Source organism: Chiloscyllium plagiosum, unplaced genomic scaffold (assembly GCF_037043375.1).
Source record: "Chiloscyllium plagiosum isolate Xiang-an unplaced genomic scaffold, Cpla_swu_hap1 HiC_scaffold_1, whole genome shotgun sequence".
In the NCBI taxonomy this organism is placed as follows: domain Eukaryota; kingdom Metazoa; phylum Chordata; class Chondrichthyes; order Orectolobiformes; family Hemiscylliidae; genus Chiloscyllium; species Chiloscyllium plagiosum.
Window position 1 is genome coordinate 9,559,322 of NW_028270139.1, and position 18,140 is coordinate 9,577,461.

Consider the following 18,140-nt stretch of genomic DNA (forward strand, 5'->3'; position numbering starts at 1 on the left):
CCTTATCATTAACTTCTGTTCCCTATCAATCAGCCAATTTTTGTATCAGTGTTATTACTGACGATTTTATTCCATGACCGATAACTTCCTTCACAGGCCTGTTTGTGGCACTGTATCTAACTTTCTCATAGACTCATAGAGTCACACAGCATAGAAACAGACCCTTCAGTCCTACCAGTCCATGCTGACCATAATATCAAACTAAACTCGTCCCACCTGCCTGCATTTGGCCCATTTCACTCCTGACTTTTCATATTCATATACTCATCCAAAATGTAAATGTACCCATATCTACCACTTCTTCACAAAGTTCATTCCACAAACAAAGCACTTATTTAAAAATGACATGAGGAGCAGGTTTTTCTCACTTTCTCTTCTCATGTTAAAAATATGCCCCCTAGTCTTGAAATTCCGCACCTTTGGGAAAACTTACTTATACCCTTCATGATTTTATAAACACTATAAAGTCACCTCTCAACCTCCTGTGCTCGAGTGTAAAAAGTTTCAGCCTTTCCTTATAATTCAAACCATTTAATCATTATTGCTTAAAAATATTCACTACTTGTGACAGCTTGCTATAGACAGGATGGCTGCTACGTTTCCTACATTAAAACAGTTATTACAGTCCAAAATAAATTAACTGGGTATAAAATAAGTTTGGGACATCCTAAGATTATGAAAAGCACCATGTTACTGCAGGTCTTTATGATCAACAAGAATGAAAGTGATAAAGCTGTTGAAGTTATACCAGACTGAGCCAGTCGATCTTTGGCGGAGAGACACTCGGTCAGTTCTATCCGGCTGCACGGGGACATCACCTCGGTTTGAATTTTCTCCAGCTTGTAAACTGGATTCTTCACCTCGCCAATTGTTAAAGACCATCAACAGCCTTACCATCATTGAACCTCTTCGAAATAACTCCAGCAAGTTAAAGATGATTTACCCTTTCGAAATCCATGCTGACTCTTCTTAATCAATCTACCTTTTTTGTTATTACTACTAATTCTATCCGGAATAATTATTTATCTGATTATTCACTGTGGAGTTTTACTATGTGCAAACGTATTTGCCTTTATAAGGTGCAGATCAAAAGGAATCTATCGGTTGCATCGCAAATTTGCTCTGAGGCTGTGAACCAATACTACAGATATGTACATTCTTTCTTTTCCATGCTTATCTTTTAATCTTTGCCAAACATTCTTTTGTTATTTACAATCCTGATTTTTATTGGCTCTTATTTCTAAAGACGGCAACTGTGAGACTCAACATAATTCTTGAGCTGCTTTAAAAATGCAAAGAGTTGAAAGAAATTGTAGACTAATTACTGAAGAGACAACAATTGCATTGCAGATCAGATTTGTTTACAGAGGGTTTTAAATGCAACTCTTGGAATCATTTAAACTGGAGTCTCCACAAATGCTTACATCAGTGAATCAAACTGGAACTGATTGCTTTAATAATGATTTTCATACTTGAAAGTTACAGGATCTTATTAGAACAGCTCTGCTTGTAAGGTTCAAAATGGGAGAGACTCTGGTAATAATAAACAAAAGAACTCCAGATGTTGGAAATCAGAAACTAACACAAATTTCTGGAAAAACTCAGATGGTCTGGCAGCAACTCTAAAGAGAAGAGACAAAAAAAACTACAGATGCTGGAAGCCAAAATAGACAGGCAGGAGGCTGGAACAACTCAGCAAACCAGGCAGCATCAGGAGGTGGAGAAGTCGACGTTTCGGGTTTAACCCCTGTTCAGTTCCTGAAGAAGGGCTACAGCTGAAACGCTGACTTCTCCACCTCCTGATGCTGCCTGGCTTGCTGTGTTCTTCCTGTAAAGGGAAACCAGAGTTAACTTCTCGGCTCCAGCGACCTTCCTTCAGAACGGGTTCTCTGGTAACAATATCTGTACAATGCAGTGAGGAATTAACTCTTCCAGAAATGAAAAAAAAATGAAAATATATCAAAGAAATCGCAAAAGTGGGGAAAGAAAAAGTAAAATAAGGAGCCGGTATAAATAATTACTGAATGAACTTAATATAAAACATGAATAAGGTTAGAGGAGGAAAACATAAGAATTTGAGTGAAGGGTTTAAAGAGTTGACTCTCCTGTTGGAAGAGGTTGGGGAAATAGTGCGGCTGGTTGGCGGGTTGATCCATAGGCGCGGTGAGCAGTCGCAGCCTGCCTGACGCCGGGGCTCTCTCTCTCTCTCTGTGTGTGTGATGCGGCTGTTGGAAGTGCGACCGATGGAGCGCGAGCGGCAGGAGCTGGCGGCGGCGGGTGAGCGGGTGGCGTTCAGGTAGGAACACCGCCAACCAGTCACTCCGGCAAACGTCGTAAGCTCTCTTCGACGACCGCTCGCCTCTCAGCGGCGAGGGACGGACGCGCGGTTTTGTTTTCGGACAGAGGGAAAGTTATCGCCATGATTCCCCCCCACCCCCTTGGGGAGTATTTTTTTTTAGGACAACATGGCGTCACCGGGGTAAGAGAGAGAGAGAGAGAGCGGAGCGGGTCCACCCGATGGTCAAGTTACATCAACCACCGGGGAAACTTCGACCGAGTTTTCCTTTTTTTTTTGTTTAAATTTTGTTGTTGTAGAGTCTCGGTTTCTGAACTCGCCTCGGGGTGAATCTTTCTTCGTGGGTGGGGGTCTGGCTGAAACTGCAGCGCCGTGTGGTGATCCGCTGCGAAAAGTTTTTCTCCCCTCCGTTTATATGTTTACAAAAGTGCGACTGGCCTGCCTTGCTTTCCTTCGCGGCCTCGTCCGGCGACGGGGTAACGTTCCTGCTCACTGCGGTTTGCACCGAGGTGAAGATGGTTTTAATAATTTGGCGCGCCATAAGCTTTTAAGTTAACGGAGCTTTAATAATCTTGGAGCGGTGCTTGTGTTGGATTCGTTTTTCTCTCTCTCTGTCTCTCCTCTCTTGTGCCGTGATAGTTGGCTAAGAGTCCGTGGACGTGATTTAATTTATTTTAAAAATCCGACTTTTCTTTTGGTGCGAGTCTCTAGGAACCACCGCCTCTTCTTCGCCCCCCCCCCACTTCGCCCCCCCCCCACTTCGCCCCCCCCCCTTCGCCCCCCCCCTCTTCGCCCCCCCCCCTTCGCCCCCCCCCTCTTCGCCCCCCCCCTTCGCCCCCCCCCTCTTCGCCCCCCCCCCTTCGCCCCCCCCCTCTTCGCCCCCCCCTCTTCGCCCCCCCCCTCTTCGCCCCCCACCTCTTCGCCCCCCCCTTCGCCCCCCCCCCGTCTTCGCGCCCCCCGTCTTCGCGCCCCCCCTCTTCGCGCCCCCCCTCTTCGCCCCCCCCCTCTTCGCCCCCCCCCTCTTCGCCCCCCCCTCTTCGCCCCCCCCTCTTCGCCCCCCCCTCTTCGCCCCCCCCTCTTCGCCCCCCCCTCTTCGCCCCCCCCTCTTCGCCCCCCCCTCTTCGCCCCCCCTCTTCGCCCCCCCCTCTTCGCCCCCCCCTCTTCGCCCCCCCCCTTCGCCCCCCCCTCTTCGCCCCCCCCTCTTCGCCCCCCCCTCTTCGCCCCCCCCTCTTCGCCCCCCCCTCTTCGCCCCCCCCTCTTCGCCCCCCCCTCTTCGCCCCCCCCTCTTCGCCCCCCCCTCTTCGCCCCCCCCTCTTCGCCCCCCCCTCTTCGCCCCCCCCCTCTTCGCCCCCCCCCTCTTCGCCCCCCCCCTCTTCGCCCCCCCCCTCTTCGCCCCCCCCCCTCTTCGCCCCCCCCCCTCTTCGCCCCCCCCCCTCTTCGCCCCCCCCCCTCTTCGCCCCCCCCCCTCTTCGCCCCCCCCCCTCTTCGCCCCCCCCCCTCTTCGCCCCCCCCCTCTTCGCCCCCCCCCCTCTTCGCCCCCCCCCCTCTTCGCCCCCCCCCCTCTTCGCCCCCCCCCCCTCTTCGCCCCCCCCCTCTTCGCCCCCCCCCTCTTCGCCCCCCCCCTCTTCGCCCCCCCCTCTTCGCCCCCCCCCTCTTCGCCCCCCCCCTCTTCGCCCCCCCCCTCTTCGCCCCCCCCCTCTTCGCCCCCCCCCTCTTCGCCCCCCCCCTCTTCGCCCCCCCCCCTCTTCGCCCCCCCCCTCTTCGCCCCCCCCCTCTTCGCCCCCCCCCTCTTCGCCCCCCCCCTCTTCGCCCCCCCCCTCTTCGCCCCCCCCCTCTTCGCCCCCCCCCTCTTCGCCCCCCCCCTCTTCGCCCCCCCCCTCTTCGCCCCCCCCCTCTTCGCCCCCCCCCTCTTCGCCCCCCCCCTCTTCGCCCCCCCCCTCTTCGCCCCCCCCCTCTTCGCCCCCCCCCTCTTCGCCCCCCCCCTCTTCGCCCCCCCCCTCTTCGCCCCCCCCCTCTTCGCCCCCCCCCTCTTCGCCCCCCCCCTCTTCGCCCCCCCCCTCTTCGCCCCCCCCCTCTTCGCCCCCCCCCTCTTCGCCCCCCCCCTCTTCGCCCCCCCCCTCTTCGCCCCCCCCCTCTTCGCCCCCCCCCTCTTCGCCCCCCCCCCTCTTCGCCCCCCCCCTCTTCGCCCCCCCCCTCTTCGCCCCCCCCCTCTTCGCCCCCCCCCTCTTCGCCCCCCCACTCTTCGCCCCCCCCCTCTTCGCCCCCCCCTCTTCGCCCCCCCCCCTTCGCCCCCCCCTCTCCTCCCCCCCCCCCTCTCCTCCCCCCCCCTCTCTCCTCCCCCCCCCCCTCTCTCCTCCCCCCCCTCTCTCCTCCCCCCCCCTCTCCTCCCCCCCCCCCTCTCCTCCCCCCCCCCCTCTCCTCCCCCCCTCTCTCCTCCCCCCCCTCTCTCCTCCCCCCCCTCTCTCCTCCCCCCCCTCTCTCCTCCCCCCCCTCTCTCCTCCCCCCCCTCTCTCCTCCCCCCCCTCTCTCCTCCCCCCCCTCTCTCCTCCCCCCCCTCTCTCCTCCCCCCCCTCTCTCCTCCCCCCCCTCTCTCCTCCCCCCCCTCTCTCCTCCCCCCCCTCTCTCCTCCCCCCCCTCTCTCCTCCCCCCCCTCTCTCCTCCCCCCCCTCTCTCCTCCCCCCCCTCTCTCCTCCCCCCCCTCTCTCCTCCCCCCCCTCTCTCCTCCCCCCCTCTCTCCTCCCCCCCCTCTCTCCTCCCCCCCCTCTCTCCTCCCCCCCCTCTCTCCTCCCCCCCCTCTCTCCTCCCCCCCCTCTCTCCTCCCCCCCCCTCTCCTCCCCCCCCTCTCTCCTCCCCCCCCTCTCTCCTCCCTCCCCCCCCTCTCTCCTCCCCCCCCCTCTCTCCTCCCCCCCCTCTCTCCTCCCCCCCCTCTCTCCTCCCCTCCCTCTCTCCTCCCCCCCCTCTCTCCTCCCCCCCCCTCTCTCCTCCCCCCCCCCTCTCTCCCTCCCCCCCCTCTCTCCTCCCCCCCCCTCTCTCCTCCCCCCCCTCTCTCCTCCCCCCCCCCTCTCTCCTCCCCCCCCCTCTCTCCTCCCCCCCCCTCTCTCCGCCCCCCCCCTCTCTCCTCCCCCCCCCTCTCTCCTCCCCCCCCTCTCTCCTCCCCCCCCTCTCTCCTCCCCCCCCTCTCTCCTCCCCCCCCCTCTCTCCTCCCCCCCCCTCTCTCCTCCCCCCCCTCTCTCCTCCCCCCCCCCTCTCTCCTCCCCCCCCCCCCTCTCTCCTCCCCCCCCCTCTCTCCTCCCCCCCCCTCTCTCCTCCCCCCCCCTCTCTCCTCCCCCCCCTCTCTCCTCCCCCCCCCTCTCCTCCCCCCCCTCTCCTCCCCCCCCCTCTCTCCTCCCCCCCCCTCTCTCCTCCCCCCCCTCTCTCCTCCCCCCCCCTCTCTCCTCCCCCCCCTCTCTCCTCCCCCCCTCTCTCCCCCCCCCCTCTCTCCCCCCCCCCCCCTCTCTCCCCCCCCCCTCTCTCCCCCCCCCCCTCTCTCCTCCCCCCCCTCTCTCCTCCCCCCCTCTCTCCTCCCCCCCCTCTCCTCCCCCCCCCTCTCCTCCCCCCCCCCCCCTCTCTCCTCCCCCCCCCCTCTCTCCTCCCCCCCCCTCTCTCCTCCCCCCCCCTCTCTCCTCCCCCCCCCTCTCTCCTCCCCCCCCCTCTCTCCTCCCCCCCCTCTCCTCCCCCCCCTCTCTCCTCCCCCCCCTCTCTCCTCCCCCCCCTCTCTCCTCCCCCCCCCCTCTCTCCTCCCCCCCCCCTCTCTCCTCCCCCCCCCCTCTCTCCTCCCCCCCCCCTCTCTCCTCCCCCCCCCTCTCTCCTCCCCCCCCTCTCCTCCCCCCCCTCTCTCCTCCCCCCCCTCTCTCCTCCCCCCCCTCTCTCCTCCCCCCCCTCTCTCCTCCCCCCCCTCTCTCCTCCCCCCCCTCTCTCCTCCCCCCCCTCTCTCCTCCCCCCCCTCTCTCCTCCCCCCCCTCTCTCCTCCCCCCCCTCTCTCCTCCCCCCCCTCTCTCCTCCCCCCCCTCTCTCCTCCCCCCCCCCTCTCCTCCCCCCCCCCCTCTCCTCCCCCCCCCTCTCTCCTCCCCCCCCTCTCTCCTCCCCCCCCCTCTCTCCTCCCCCCCCCTCTCTCCTCCCCCCCCTCTCTCCTCCCCCCCCCTCTCTCCTCCCCCCCCCCTCTCTCCTCCCCTCCCCCCCACCTCTCTTTCTCTCCTCCCCTCCCCCCCCACCTCTCTTTCTCTCCTCCCCTCCCCCCCACCTCTCTTTCTCTCCTCCCCTCCCCCCCCACCTCTCTTTCTCTCCTCCCCTCCCCCCCACCTCTCTTTCTCTCCTCTCCTCCCCCCCCACACCTCTCTTTCTCTCCTCCCCTCCCCCCCCACCTCTCTTCCCCCCCTCTCCTCCCCCCCCACACCTCTCTTTCTCTCCTCCCCCCCCACACCTCTCTTTCTCTCCTCCCCCCCCTCCTCTTTCTCTCCTCCCCACCCCCCCCCTCCCCCCCACCTCTTTCTCTCCTCTCCTCCCCCCCCCCCCCCTTTCTCTCCTCTCCTCCCCCCCCCCCCCCCCCCCCCCCCCCCCATCCTTTTGACTCCTCCAAATGGAAATGGAAGTCAAGGTCTCAAATGTGCCGCGTTTCTCCTCCTCACCCAACTCCGGGTGAACCGAGGAAGGTCTCAAATGTGCCGCGTTTCACTCTTCTTTCTCTCTCCTTCCCCACCCCACTAAAATCAAGCTAATTCTGACCAGAGGCTCTTCAGAAAACCAGAAACGCCGAAATTAAAATTGTACAAACGCTCTGGGGTCGAGCTAGGAAGTTTCAGTACGAACGATGCTGTGTTGAAAGTGTTTGATTGTTTTGTTATCTTGGTTCATTGAAATACTGGTTCAGAAAATATCGAAGTAGCTGCTCTGCTAACGTTCTAAGGAGGAATTGTTAGTATTTGCTTGGGTGTAAAGGAGACATCTTCTAAAGTTAGCTTGCCAAGGGGTTTTTGCCCTGGATCAGTTTCATGTGTCCTATTTAGTAATCTGCTGTAAATGGCAGGTACTCTTGGACGTGACTGAAATGCCCTGTGTGGGTTTAGCATATTTTGATAAATGTAATGTGTGCAGTATGTTTCTTTTATCTGTGCAACATTTTTCTCTGTGCTGGTGCATTATCTGCCATACATCCTTCTTGGCATTTTGACAAGAATCAGTTCAACGCAGGGATTGAGTTACCAAAAGGACAAAAAAGGTCCTTGTGTGGATTTTTTAAAAGAAATGTTGATATTCAATTACTTTTTACCACCATTACAACTTTTCACAATATTTTTGTTTTCCTGTTGTCAGGAAATTAGTGTCCTGAAATTTTGACTTTAATGTTACATTTTAAAAAAATTCAGACCATTAATGTCAGCCCTTTGAGCTATACCTCAAGTTAGATTTAATATGTCTGTATGTGGCAGTGGGTTATTGTTTGCTTTAAAAAATCTTAAGATCCAAATTCAGAGCAGAAATTAGAGTTTTCATTTGGAGAAAATATTTTAATACATTCTGCATTTGTTTACCATGAATATTTGAGATTTAAATCTGAACTGAAATTGCCTGTTCAATGGCTAAAGCACAGGAAAGAAAAGAACTCAGCTTTGCAGACAGTGCGATTGTACTTTAATAGTTTCTACGTCTCTTTGCTTATGTAATTATTTGATTCCTGTACATTTAGAATTATGAAACTGCTGGTTTAATTTTTTCACTCACTTCTATTTAAGGGTATGTTAGATAAACTTTCATTTGCAGAAATAGTCTGACTAATTTACATTAAATTATATCAAAATTGAATTCTGCAAGTGTGTTGGCTATAGCTGATTGGCAATAACACTAATCTAGAGAATATTCTTTCAAATAAATTATAATGTTGTGCATTATTCACCTTCTGAATATCACACCACTTTGGGAAAACATCTTAAGAAATAATTTACAATCTGAGGCCTAAGTTATAAACCAGAATTAAATTCTGTTCCCTTTATTCTAAATGCAAATATCTTTGCACATTCTGACTGCCCTTGTTTCCATTTAAAGTTTTTATGTTATATAATGCACAGCTGGAATTAGTACAAGTTAGTCTATAGTTTTTGAGGAACAAAGGAACCAGATAGTCCAGGTGGGAAATTGAAAGAAATTACTCAAATAAGATAAGCACTATTAATAGCCTGTTCCTCGTCTATGTGACGCTGCTTAATGGTTGGAAAGACTCTTGTACAGAGCTAGGATCACTACATCTGAACCAAGAGACCCAGGTACAAGTCCCACCTTGATGATAATATCTCTGGACAGGTCGATTAGAAAACAAAGGTTCAAAACCTTCACTCAGACAAGCTAAGTCAAATGTTGACCAGCCACATTACCTGCATATTTAAATGAATAGAATACAATAACCTTTTGTTGCCACATGTACTCAGTGAGTATAGTGAAAAGTTTATACATTGCCAATTAAATATAAACCTAGGCACAGCTTCCTTAGCTACGGGGTTTAGTCAATACCGATATAAAATGCCCAGCACAACAGAAATAAAAGTTCAGTGCAGCAAACCACGCTGGCAGCTAACTTCCAGTCTGCAGTGGTCCTGGCTTCACACTGTGCTGGCGATATACTATGCAGGAAGGTCGCCACACCAGGCTGGGAGGTCACTGTGCCAGAGGAGGCTGGGAATCGTTGCTCACCAGAGCCTGGGGATCATCGCTGGAGGCTAAGAGTCGAAGAGGAAGAGAAAAAGAAGAACATCAGAAAAGCACTGAGTAAAAAAAATGAGAAGAGAAGGGTGGAGCGTATGGGCTTGGGCCGGAGCATCCTACTCTGCCACCATCTTGCACAAGGATTTTGATTTTAATTTTAACAAATTTTTTTTTAATCGTTAATTGAAATGAAAGCATCCTCCAGTTCTATATCAACCTGTCACGCTGAATACTTTTATATTTTTAAGATTCTGAATTCCACTTTCTGGAGAAAATACTGCTGTCCTTTTAAGCCTTGTCAGCAGTATTTGAGTATGATTTGAAGTGGGATAGAACACGTTTAGTCTCATTCATTAGTGATTATCAGGCAGCTTCTCATGCTGAATAGTACAGTCAGCTCGGTCTTTATAAATACAATATTAATGACCTGTCATTGTAAAACTGGCAGGAATAGCTACAGGAGGGACATTGAAATCTTATTTCTGTCAGATCTTAGTGATTAGATAATGCAAAGCTAGCTGTAGTATTAAACCATACAGATCAGGAATAACCTGGGTTAGGTTCATATTTCGATTACAATAGCTTATCCATAGCATTTCGTCTAGCTATGCCAAGACTAGAAAGGATACATTCCAGTTGGAATTACTGCTCTAACTATTGTATTTTTGCTGTTGGAAATGTGTATTTTGATTGAAAATGGAATCAACTCAGCTTTGATGTTCTAAGGTGCTGACAAAGTCCACTGATGTCTTTGTACCGTTCACGAAGAATAGAACTTCAAGATGAGTGGTAAATTGGTTTGCAATACATGGAGTGTTACATACTACTTTGTGTTGTAAACTTGAAATTTTATATGTGTATCCTTGCCATACCCTATTGCAAATAAAAGGATAGATACATTTGATCATTTGTTTGTTATTGTATGGTGCATGGGTACTTACCCTTTTACAGTTTTATGGTCAGTTAATAGGACTGGTGGCAAGCCACCTTCCTCCTCTTTGCTCTTTTGCTGTGTATGGCCTAGCAGTGAAAGTAAAAACTTTCCTTGCTGTTATTGTACTGATTTTGGAAGAGAGTGAAATTGTAGGGAGCTAGTGCTACATAAGCCCTTTTCATGATCACATCATTTACCAGCCAATCAGGTTCTTACAAAATGTAGTTAAATGTTTGAAATCTAGACAGTTTCTGTATTGCCAGCACCCACAAACATCAATGTGATAAAGACCAGATAATTTATTTTTACTGTTTTGATAGTTAAATGTTTGAAAGTGCCATGGGATTTGTTTCTACATTTGTCTGAGGGTCCTTGGTTTAATATCTCATCAAAAAGGTGCAGCACTCCTTTGATACTGCATTGATAGGTCAGCTTAAAATTTGACCTGGAGATCTTCGAGTGGAACGTGAACCCATGCTCTTTTGAGTTGTGCAAGACTTCTCTACTGAACCATACCTGACCTGTGTTGGGTATTGGCCATCTTCATTTATTTGGAACATAGGATTAGACTGTTCAGCTTTGGTCTAGCATTCTTAATTGTGGCTGATTATTTTCTGAAACATAATTTTGCTGCACTATGTTCCTTGATATCATTAATATCTAGAACTTCATGAATCTGTCTTGAATGTACTTAATTACTGATTTCTACAACCCTCTAGGGCAGAGAATTCTAAAATTTTGCTACCCTATGAATGAAACAATAAGGGACAAACATTGGGACTGAGATGATAAGGTTTATCCCTTATTTTGAGAATATTAAGTTTCTTTTGCTAATGGAGTAGTAGGTACTGTAACACATGATGTGAAACTCAGCCATACAAATGAGGAAGATTTGAATTTTCATTTTTCAGGTGATCTCACCTCTGATATTTGAGACGTTATGATTGGTTGTAGTGTTTGTGTTAAGGGAAGAATCAGCCATGTGTGATTCATGATTGCTGTCCCTTGATCTTTGCATGTGACCGGGTGTGGTTATTTACAGCTATGATTCTCCAGTTTAAAGATTGCTTACATTCCCTGGCAACTTGTATAAGAGAGAAATACTAAAGATTGTGAGCATCAGTGGAGCTATACCTATAAGATTCAGATTTATTTTGTACCCTCGCATTACATATATTGAAGAATAATAATCTTTTTTTACCCTGTTTTACTCTGTCTAATGAAGTAGCTCCTGTTTATGTGTAGCAATACCTAGATGTCATTCAGATTTAGTCTTTATAAATGGAGCCACAAGTCTGGGAATTACTATCTCCAAATAGAGAGTGTAACTATCAACCCTTGAAGTCAATGGCATTAATATTGAATTCTCCACCATTTGTATCTTGTGGGGGGAGGGGTTCATTTACTAGAGACTGAACTGTAACAAGCCATGTAAATACTGTGATGACAAGAACAGCCGAGGCTTGGGCTTTCATGGGTGACTGACTCCTGGGTCCCCATACATGGTCACCATATTCGAGGCACAAATCAGGAGTATGTTAGAATACTTGCCTAGATGAATAAAGCTTCAAAAACACTCTTAGAACTAACCAGGACAAAGCAGTCTGCTTGAATGGCACTCTATCCATCACCTTTCAAGATTTGCTCCCTTCACTACAATGCATAATAGTATCACTTTGCACCATCTACAAGATTCAGTACAGTAACTCAGCAGGGCTTCTTAGGTTACAGCTTCCCAAGTCTCAACCTATACAGCCTGGAAGGACAAGGGATAGCTTCACGGGAACACCACCTAAAAATTTTCTTCCAAACGCTCATCATTCTGACTAGACCTTTTTATTGCTGTTCCTTCTCAATTGCCCAGGTTGAAATCGTGGAACTGCCTTCCTATCAAAAATGTGGGTGTTTACACTGCAGTGCTTCAAGAAGACAGGTCACCACCATCATTTTCCAGAGTAATTAAGATAGACAGACAGTAAATGCTAGCCTGGTCAGCTTCATCCTCATTCTTTGAATTTTTAAAAATAAGGGGGGAAAACCTGCATCTGGAACCATCTGCAGTGGAGCAAAATGTTTTAGTCACTAGGGCTGCTTTTATTTTGTGGTCAAATCTGATTTGAGTATCGTTGCAGTTTATGCGTTGGCGAGCAATATGAATGTATTTAAAATGTAGAGGTTTTTTTGTTGGCAGATTTGTAAGTCACATCTAAATAGATTGAAAGTAGTCAAACAGATTTAAGAAACTGTTGCTGCGAAATTGCTTCATTTGAGTAATAAATAACCTTCAAGAACACTGGAACCATGCTATAATTCAAAACCAAACACTAGAAATTACTACTTTTTAGCAGCTGCTTTGTATACCTCACTTTGATCAAGTTTCCTGCTATGTACTCCAGCTTCATGTGCACCATGACCATAAAGACTGTTTGTTTTATAAACTCCAGAAGTAAGTTTGAATCTATAAATGGGGAGTATGCCCTAGAATACTGTATCTGCACCCTGTCAAGAAGGTATTGACTTCTGAAAATTATAATTTTTGGTGGAATAAAAGTTGGAGATGTGGTAACTGAGCTGAGCTTGGACTATTTATCAATTAATTTGGAATATCTGACTGTCTTTGCATGTTTGTGAAACATTCATAACATTTTTTTAGTTTTTATTCTGTGACAAATCTATTTGATCGTACAAATCACTTTCTAATTGACCTTCCTGGTAGCTCTGCAACTTTGTGGATTCTTGGCAGGATTGCACTTTTCTTAATGTTAAAAATCACACAACACCAGGTTATAGTCCAACAGGTTTAATTGGAAGCACACTAGCTTTCGGAGCATCGCTCCTTCATCAGGTGTAGTGGAGGGCTCAATCCGAACACACAGAATTTATAGCAAAAATTTGCAGTTTGATGTAACTGAAATTATACATTGAAAAATTGATTGTTAAGCCTTTCATCTGTTAGAATACCGTGATAGTTTCATCACGGTATTCTAACAGATGAAAGGCTTAACAGACAATCAATTTTTCAATGTATAATTTCAGTTACATCAAACTGCAAATTTTTGCTATAAATTGTGTGTTCGGATTGAGCCCTCCACTACCACCTGATGAAGGAGCGATGCTCTGAAAGCTAGTGTGCTGCCAATTAAACCTGTTGGACTATAACCTGGTGTTTGTGTGATTTTTAACTTTGTACCCCCAGTCCAACACCAGCATCTCCAAATCACTTTTTTCTTAATAATTCAGTTGACCCCTTTGTCGAAAGGTGGCGTGAGAGAGCCCTATTCATGGATTTAAAAATAGCCGTAATCCATTGTAATGCAGGAATTATGGTATGCTGTGTTCTTAGGAGATCCAGTTTGAATAAACTATTGTAATATTCAGAGCAGTGAAAGTTTTCTCGCTATCATTAGAAGTAGGCGATTAGTGGTACTTTATAACTGTTGGTGCTGTCTTGAAAGAAAAAAAAATTGAGTTCACGCAGATCACTTGAATTGTACTATAGGAGCTTTTGTTTATTGAGCTTAAAAGCTTTAATGGGCACACAGCTAGCCTTTATAAATAATGTACATTCTTTGTAAAATGGAATCCCAAGAGACTGCACCGAAAGCGTCATTATCAGACTCTTCAACCTTCTTTGAAATCCTCAATTGATTTACAGCTGAGAAATTGTGCAAAATGATACGCCAGTCTACATCAGGTCAGTCAGTGAAATTCAGGATGTGAGCCCATTATCCCAGATGCAGTAATTAACCCATTCGATTGAACGTGAAATCAAATTGCTCCATTCAGTCTTTTTAGTCTGGAGTGTTGAGTAGACAATAGATTTTATTATATAAGTTTTATTAAATATTCAAGATTATACAATCTTAACAAATCTGAATAAAAATTCCTTGATCTGTAAAAAAAAAAAATTGACTTCAGATTTCTTTACTGAAATCATGATAATTGAGTTCTTAGTATTTCCCATGTTGCACTATTGACTTCCCTGTGCAGGCGCTATCACTTAGTGACCTATTCCAGTTCAGTTAAAGATAGGGTCATATGGTATGCTCATGCTATTGTGCCGTGTATCTATATTCTATGTAGGGTAACAAATGTCTGGTGGTGAGTTACAAGACTGTAATTCAGTTGAGCTATTCTCATGCTGTAAATTGAGTGAACATCAGATCTGCAAGATTGAATTACTGTCTTAAACTCACTGGCAGTCTTATTAGGCAGCTAGAAGGCAGCAGTGTCATTACAAAAAAGAGGAAGCCTCCCTGCTTTGCTTTGGAATCACATGGGTTCCTGATTCCAGACTTAGACAGCTTGGTATTGGTGCAAAGCAAAATTATTTTGGACTGATGTTCACGAGCTTGTCAGCCTTGTAATTGAGGTTATGCCAATATTGGAATTTCTTGGTTTTTCAGAACAAAACATTGGAACACATTAATTCAGATTGGAATGCTTTAATTTGCTGAATAGGGAAGACCAAATGATGTGATCGCCAAACACTTTAGGGTATAAATTCAGTTCTCGCACATTGGATTGAATAACTTCTTTCTTTCATGTATCCACTGCTCCCCTACATCATCATCGAACTCTTTAAAAAGAGGAAAGATCAAACAAAAAAACATGTCTGGTCTTTGAACAGTGCTGGTTTTTCGGTAGTCTGATTTTGAGTGTGGATCTACAGTAGTAGTCTATAGTTGTATTAACCGTTAAGCCATATTTACATTAGCTTTTTCTTGAAAGGATACTGGAAAGAATTTGTTCTCGCTTCTAGTTATATAAACTCCAAATGTAACTTTTGTGCAAGATTAAAAATTTTGCTTGGTATTTTGGAGATGAAAGTAAATTCCTCTGACTTTATGCTAACTTCAGTTTATCCATCCAAGAGAACCTTGCCATCCCTGCTGTTGTAGCATCCTCTAACTTTTTTTTTTGAGTGTTCCACTGTGGTGTGGTGATCAGCCTCGTGAAGAGGTTCTTTTCTTCACATTGTCTTAAATTTGCTATTTCATAATTTGAACCTATATCTTTGTATCCTACTGTTGTAGTTTGCTTTGGCCAATTCCTGCTCCAGATTTGCATGTAAAAAATTTGTATATTTTGGGCATTTTGTCAGTTGTCACAGTAATGGAAATGTATGATTTACAAAGTTAAAAATCTCACAACACCAGGTTACAGTCCAACAGGTTTATTTGAAGTACTAGCTTTCGGAGCACTCCTCCCATACCTGACAAAGGAGCAGCGCTCCAAAAGTTAGTACTTCCAAATAAACCTGTTGGACTATAAACTGGTGGTGTGATTTTTAACTTTGCCCACCCCAGTCTAACACTGGCACCACCTCATTATGATTTACAGGGCTAACATAGATGCTATACTTGTTTTCCTTTTGATACTTCTGTTGATTTCACATCTTCACTACCTCAAATGTATGAGCTCTTGTGGATGGGTGATAGGAATTTAGAGTAATTTGCAGTTCTTGTGAACAGTATAACTAAATAATTGAATCATCTAAGAGAATGTGAATATATTTTATCTATGACATTCCCGTCAAGCTGAGGTTCTGATAGGAGCCGTTTTGATCAATCAGCAACACAAACAGTGGTTCTATTGGTATGAGATTGAGAGATGGAAAATATGAAGAAAATAGCTTTCATGTAAATGTGAAAATAATGTCTAATTAGTTAGGAAAATAATTTGCATATATTACCATGACAGAATCATAAGGTACGAAGTTTAAACATTTTCAAATAGTCAAATTACTTTGCATGTCAATCTTCCTGTAAAGCCTAGCTCATGATCAGTAAAAATATGCAATTCAGAACCTTTTTTTTTTAAAAACAGTTCTAATTTGATGCCAGTGGAGCAGAAGATCTGCAACACTTAGGTTCAGTGATAGGTTGTAAGATTCACTAACAATTTAGAAATATGGTAAAGTTTCACAAACAGATTTTCATCTTTATCTTGTTGCAAATGTATAGACCACTTGAATAGGTGCTTTGAATAGGTAAAATTGGAACTCTTTAAATGACAAAAATACATCAATATCTAAATGTACCTGAAACATTGAATTCACCACCACCCCCCAACGCTGCCTGGCTTGCTGTGGTCTTCTAGCCCCCTGTCTATCTGTGATTTCAAATTTGGTGTTTTGACCTTTTTACTTGATCTGTATGTCTTGGTTGTTTCTTTTAGTCTTTAAGTGCTTGAGTTCGCTCTATTAGCAACTGATGCTTGATTACTTACGGAAGAAAAAATGTTTCTATTAAAGTAAAAATGGGGACTTTGAAGTACTGCATGTAGTTGCAAAGTTACACATATATGGTCATCCATGCTGAATTGATTTTTCTGTCTCTTTCCCCTTTATCCCTATGTGATAAATATGGCAACCTTTCTGTGGTGTTCCTACAGGAACATATGTGTCATCTAAGATTAATTTTGTTTTAGGTTTATAATGGGTGCAGGGTGCTCACTCCAGTTGGCAAGAAAGATCATGGTCCTGGAGGATATTTGAGTCAGTGTAATTTGATGTGGTATTTGGCTCTGCATTGTTGCCAGTTTGACCAGTATTAATTTTGCATGTTTAAAAGTTGGTATTCAAGTGGATGGATGATGTTTGGTTATTGTGACAAGTTTAATGTGACCTCATGAAATTGGGTATTGTTGGTTTACAAACAAAATGCCTGAACTTCAGAAATTCCCATTGGGGGATTGAAAATTATATGATATCTAAGCAAAACACATTATTAATGAATATTTTAGTTTTTGGTAGCATATAATTTTGTGCTAAGCTACTTTAATCTTTTTATTTTCTTATTCCATCTTCCTTTAAGATACTTTAAGGTTTAATTGAACTTCAGAAACGATCTGTCAGACAATGGGACTTAAATTTCTGAAATATATCTGAAAGCATGACTTTGCTTCATGTAATTTGTATTTATAATGTTGCATATATTGACTGTTGGCCCTGCCTGCAAAAGTACTCCTATTCCCAATGGAACTAAGAAACTTAGTGAGTTTCGTGTTTTGTTTTGCCAGTTTGTGACCATTGGGTTCTTTTCAAATTAAATTTTCATAGGTTAACAGCACCTGTAAACATAGTTAAAAGTTTCAATATTACTGTGCACTTTTGAACCAAATAGATAATATTTATAACAAAACTTTTGTTTTAACCAGTCCTCTTGATAAACTGCTAAAATTTATCTCAAATGCTGTGGTTTACTGTATTGTTCAGACCAATTCTAGATTTTAATTTATTTACCTCAATGTAACTATACTCACTCGGTTGTTACGTTGCCATAGTCTTACCAGATCTAATGGGCTGTACTCATTAGAGAGAAACGACTGGGGTGATTTAACCTGAGGGCCACCAGATGGCCAGACAAAATATCAACAGTTGATTCAGTTTCTCTTCAAATACCTCAATCTGCTGCAATGTTCACGTAGTCAGTTGAGGGTGGAAATAAGAATGTTCTCTGCTGCTAATTTTTATTTCAGGCAAGGTTGCATTAGTATTTAATTTATGGTATGTGTAAAGTATAACTGTGTACAGCAAGTATATAGCAAGCAACTGTGTATAGCAAGTATACCTGTTGCTATGTTTCTATTTCTTGATGTGTGTTTTTACATTTGGACCTCTTGATTATCTGGAATATTTGATCAACCGTGATACAACCGATGAGATTAATGCTTATTAGTTTCTTTCAAAGCAACATTTTAGAAAAATAGAAATATGACAGTTCTTCAGTTTCTTTTTAATCCAGAATAAAAATGAAACACCTTTCCACACTTTTTTTAAAGTGCAAGCTAGTAGCTTTAGCTCAATTGTTACATAGATCAGTTACAAGCAATACCTCACCAAAATTGCAAAGAAACATGCCATTCTTTTCTTTTTCCAAGAAACGTGGGCAATATTTATGTAACTTCTGTTTTCTCTTCCTGCTTGTTAGCACTGTTCTCCATCAGTTTTGAAAACCTTGTTCTCCCTCAGCATTTCTGGCTGGCATTTGGTGTATAATGAAATACCTATTGTCATCCACCTTAGAATCATAGAGTCATAGAGATGTACAGCATGGAAACAGACCCTTCAGTCCAATCCGTCCATGCCGACGAGATATTCCAACCCAATCTAGTCCCACCTGCCAGCACCCGGCCCATATCTCTCCAAACCCTTCCTATTCATATACCCATCCA

At 46.2% G+C, this 18,140-nt stretch overlaps 1 protein-coding gene across 3 annotated transcripts in view; it reads left to right on the forward strand.

The window, feature by feature from the left end:
• The first annotated feature begins 2,173 nt into the window (after nucleotides 1–2,173).
• The window catches only part of smad1 (SMAD family member 1), a 114,135-nt gene continuing 98,168 nt past the window's right edge, over nucleotides 2,174–18,140 (forward strand). For 2 of the 3 annotated variants that reach the window (XM_043699166.2, XM_043699195.2), the window contains exon 1: nucleotides 2,174–2,296. The gene's annotated coding sequence lies outside the window, so the exon portion shown is untranslated. Of the gene's footprint in view, nucleotides 2,297–2,599; nucleotides 2,806–18,140 lie in introns of those variants that run through there. The other variant, XM_043699176.2, reaches the window with a different exon arrangement.